The following is a 5,484-nucleotide window of genomic DNA, read 5'->3' as shown; positions in this document are numbered from 1 at the left end:
CTATACTCTAGAGCCTTGGGGTCCAAGCTCTAACCAGAGCTCTGCCATGTCTTAGCCTGTGCGAACCTGGACAAATTGCTCAACTTCTCTGTTTCTCAGTAAAAGAGTAGCTGAAGCTGGAGAGAAACAGATTCTTTGGACGAGAGGGTAATGCTAAAGTGTCGTGCTACATGAAAACAATTGTTAGATTAGGTGGACCATTACCAGAAGACAGGTACATAGCTTTCCTTCCCTTTGTCAACAGCATCCGGTCTCCAAAACAATACCAGCCTCCCACTTGTGTTCAAGGATGTAGGACGCTTTTTTAACGCGGAACAATGGTTGTCTTTTCTTGCCTCGATTCAGGTAAAATTAAAAAAAAAAAAAGAAAAAAGAAAAAGACACTGAAATTCAGGTCTAAATGACTGAGAGCAGGCCCATTACAAATGTGAAGTTTGACCAAGAGGGTGAGGACCGGGAAAACAATTGTGAGAGAATTGGGCGGCGGGAGGAAGGGCAATGTCAAGGTTGTCCACTTTTGCCAGTGCTTAAAGCCGAGAGAACCGCAGAGTTGGGATGAATCCTGTTTGTCAGCGTCTGTTCTGCGCCTTGCAGGTTTGGCAGCAGGCTTCCCAGAAGAGAGGTGTCACCTTTCTGTATTCTCACCCCCCCATCTAGCATCACCGGGACAGGGCGGGTGTTCGAGGTGCAGCCGGAGCTGTCATCCTGGCGTCAGCTTCAAGCCTGTTGTTGTGGACGCAGCGTGTCAGGGCTACAGGGACCTCGAAGGCTCTGGGTCCAGCTCGTCTGAAAGGAGACGTGCCAAAGGCCGCAGTGTGGAGACATGTTCTGCTTTCTGGGTCTTTCCACTAAGTTCCTAAAACCTGAGAAGCTTCTTTTAGGGTTTTCCAATGTACTTTCTTTCCAGAAGTACTTTCCTTTTGAAAAAAAATTGCTTAGGGACAGCTATAATATATTGGCAAAGATACACAACACCCCATTTTCCTACCAAATGCCATTTTTTTCCTACTCAGAATTAACACCTGTGAAAGTCTTGTCATGATTTCCCCATCTTCTTTGTACATGACTCTTCTACTTCAATGAAGTAGGTGACAATACTCCCATCTTTCCTGAGGCACCCAGTATGGTAAGGGTGACAATTTGTGAGCACACCAGCAGAGTCACAAGCACATTTGGTTTGCAAGCAGAGAAGGCTGGGCTCCCATCAAGTAGGGCAGGATACCTCCCATAATGCTGCATGTCGGGGCTGCCCAAACATCCCCCTTCCCTCAAGCAAGGAGCCTCCTCCAGGCACCAAGCTCTGTGCTGGTGTGTGTGGACACCTACATTCCTGTGGGCATGCACCCAACTGCCCCCTTTCTCCGAACTCCTGTAGCAATTAGTCTGGATAATGTTTTTGTAGTTTCTAGATGACTTTACAATTACCTTGGGTTATTTGTCGCTATTTCTCACTTTTGACCTACATGGTACCTAATAGAGGGCTCTGTTGACTTAAGCTCCTAGAAGAGTGACTTGTGTTTGGGCCCTAAATTTCCCACTGGAGACCTTCTGTCTCCAACATTCACTGCTCAAAGGTCAGCAGGGCCACCGGCCTTCTTTCACTCGCAGATTTCTCCTGGCTACTACCCACTGCTTCTGCCCATCAGATGCTGTTTTACAGATTTTTCAAGCCCAGCTAGGACGCCAGGGCAGAAAGTTTCTCATTCATCTTTGTTCCCCCCCCACAGTTGGTAGAGTTAATTCCTTCAGAATAGCAAACTGCACCTATCAAATCCCTCACTCTCCTTTATGAAGTTAGATCACATCAAACCACTAACACTTTCTCAACTCCCACTAGTCCTGCTTTGGAAGCATTTTTGCATTGCTGGGAAATCAGTCCATTCAACCTGCATGACTTACGTAACTGGGTGTGGAGCTAATTTGTATCTTCTTGTGGAAGATTTCCTCTAAATCATCAGTAAAAGTCGCTACAATTATGGAAAGATAATCCTTCAGTTCCCCGTTCTTATAGGACAATGAATTATTAGAAATGGGAAGATCAACTACTGGAATGTTTTTTAATTCTAAAATGCCACTGATTTTAAGATCGTTTAGTTTTGCAAAAAATTCATATTAATTCAGAAATGAAGTATAAAAAACAAAGCTCTTGGTATTGAGGCAACATGACTAATGAGTAAATAAAAATTAAGACCTAGAACAAACACCCTTCCTATGAAGTCATCACGTAAATCTTGTTTCACGAAGCTCGGTGACGCTATGTAAAACCACTCTGGGGCATACAGGTGAGCAGCCCAGGTGGTTCACACACAAGGAAAGACGTATGATGGTGGCTAGCTGACATATCCAGGTGATTAGGCAACTTTTACAAAGTACTCAGTGGAAAGCATTTGTCTTAAATTTTCAAAAATTGTTCCTAAACTTGTGTGCTCATGTGTGAGCATGAATGGCAATTTGGTCCTGCTAGAAAATATCAGTTCTCTATTTCTAGATCCAGTGAGGCTGCAGTACCCCCACCACCTATGAGACTCGGTGGCCCCTTAGGAGAACACCCCACCAATGAGGAAGCAATACAAATACAAGCCATGAGTGAGGCAGAATGAAATGCTGAGGCAGAGGGGGACAGACTGCACACCTGCCCTCAGGCTAACTGGCTAGAATGGCCCATATAATCCCTCTTCCCTAATTGATTTCATCTTTGCTTCTGCCACAATATGCTCCTTTTGCAATTTTTAAGTGTTATACTGGGGAAACTTTCTCCAGTTTCCTGAACTTCTTTACAAAAGGCCAAGTCTTCCAAGGTGATAGCTTTCATCTTTTCCTGAAAAATGGCTTCCATTCTGACTGCTAGGTAAATTGAGTGTATTTAGGGAGAACTCCATCTTACTGATTACATTGACCTTAAAAAAATCGTTTGACCAAGCAATTGAGTAAAGGAGTTTATGGTACTAGATATAACAAATAGGATCTGGGGAAGTAAAACATGATTACCATTTATTCTTCAGATACTGGAACCAATCCCTTTTGATAAACGTTAACTTTTTTTTTCATTTTTTTAAAATGTTTATTTTTGAGACAGAGATAGAGCATGAACGGGGGAGGGTCAGAGAGAGAGGGAGACACAGAATCTGAAACAGGCTCCAGGCTCTAAGCTGTCAGCACAGAGCCCACGAACTGTGAGATCATGACCTGAGCCGAAGTCGGACGCTTAACCGACTGAGCCACCCAGGTGCCCCCCCCCTTTTTTTTTTTATAAACACTAACATTCTAACACTCTAAGCATTTTTAGCAAAATCTCAACCTATTTAATTTGTACAGTGCTTTTGATTCTCAAACAGGATTTCAGCCCTGTGGCATCCATCGAACTTTCCAGCTTGATTGACTAAGATGTTTGACTCTACCCCTTCTTGCCAGCCATATGACCTTGTGCAAATATCAAACTTTTGTGGGCTTCAGCTTACTCCTTGGAAAATGGGGATATCAAGTACCTAGCCCAAAGCAATCTTATGATTTATGCAAAGGACTTAGCATACAATAATAATACAATTGAATCATTGGCAATTAACAGCGTTATCTGTACCCTCCTGCCATACTGGAATGATACAAATCTTGGGTATCACTCAGTTTCAAGAACTTTAACATGGGCACACACCCTCTGTCCAGATGAACAATTTTAAAGGAAACATGCCTGCCTTTCTTCCCACGTTCTAATATTTTCAAGTACGTAGAAAACATTCAAGGGTTCGAGGTCCTGGCGCAGAACACACACCTGTTGTGAGCAGGAAATCAGGCTTCTAGCGAACTGCCATTTCTTGCCATCCTTCCCTGCTTTCCTACTCTTCCTCCAACATACTCAGGCTGTGTCAAACACCCTCCCTTTACTATGTGCTGAAACAATTGTTTTCTCTTGGAAGACTTCCTCCTGGCACACCTTAGAAACAAAAAGCTTTGTTCACTAATGGACCATGTTTCCCCTGGGTTCAGGCACCATGGTACCTGACACACATGATTTTTCTTTTTTTTTTTTTTTAAGTTTTTCTTTAAAATTTATTTTGAAAGAGAGTGAGTGTACGCGCAAGTGGGAGAGAGGCAGACAGAGAATTCCAAGCAGGCTCCATGCTGTCAGTAGAAAGCCCATGAACCGTGAGATCGTGACCTGAGCTGAAATCAAGAGTCGGATGCTCAACCAACTGAGTTAACCAGGTACCCCACCACACTCCTGTTTTCTGACTGAATGTTTAGGATACCATTCTAAAAAACCAAAAGGGCCTTTATTTTTTGATTTTTGAGAGAGGGCGCAAGTGACAACGGACAGAGAGACAGAGAGACACAGAAGCGGGGCTCATCCAAAGCAGGGCTCAAGTCCACCTGATGCAGGACTCGAACTCACAAACTGTGAGATCATGACCAGAGCTGAAGTCAGATGCCTAACATACTTGAGTCACCCAAGTGCCTTGTGATTATTATTTTTAATATTTATTTATTTGGAGCAGGGAGGGGCAGAGAGAATCCCAGGCAGGCTCCATGCTATCTCCCGCACTGTGAAATCATCATCTAAGTCAAAATCAAGAGTCAGATGCTTAACTGAGACACCCAGGTGCCACCTGTGTGATTATTTTTTAACTATATATCTCGGTTATCCTGTAACGCTTCAGGGGATGTTTTAGAACATAAAGAACAGATATTTTTCTTTTTTGCCTAAAGCCTATCCATGTGCAGGTCTTCACTCTTCCCTGTTAGGAATGTGAAGTAAAGACCTTGATGGCATGTTAATGGAGTCTAGGAACTAGTGATTTTTTTTTTTTTTAAATCACTTTAGATCTATTATAATATTTTATTTTGTAAGTATTCACATTTTATATAACTCACGTTTTATACTGCAGTCTTCCTTGTCTTAGCAAAGTCAGAAAAAGTGCTGTGATAAACTAAACTGAAAAATAAACTAAAAACAAAAAAAAAGACATACCTTATTTTTCTAAATAAACTTCTGCCTGATACCCATTGTTGAAATTATAGCATTTTGTTTTATGTGATACCATCATAACATAGGGATATAAACTTTGGACTCTAAAATGTGACTGAAGACAAGACCTTTAAGACCACACTGACAGTGTATAGGAACTAAAGTAGAGAAGGGAAAAAACAGAATTTGGCACTTAAGATTTTTCTCAAGACAACACCCACCCTGACCCCCTAACCCGCAGCTGAAGCATTTATAGAGCTAAATGCCCACACATTTCAGAACCTCAATCCTACGAGGGAGGCTCTGTTACCATCTTCAAAAATGGGCACAGAGAGATTAAGTAATTTGCCCAAGGTCACTTAAGAAATAAGTGGAAGAAGTGGGGTTCAATTAAAGGCAGTCTGGCTATAAGTGTTGTGGTCATAATCACCCTGTACTCTACATACTAGGGTAAGACAGCACATGAAACAAATCCTCTATCCAAATAGTATGCGTATGGTTCAGCTGGAAAAATTACAGACCAA

Source organism: Prionailurus bengalensis, chromosome D2, assembly GCF_016509475.1.
Source record: "Prionailurus bengalensis isolate Pbe53 chromosome D2, Fcat_Pben_1.1_paternal_pri, whole genome shotgun sequence".
Lineage (NCBI taxonomy): Eukaryota > Metazoa > Chordata > Mammalia > Carnivora > Felidae > Prionailurus > Prionailurus bengalensis.
Note: the sequence above shows the minus strand (reverse complement) of the source record.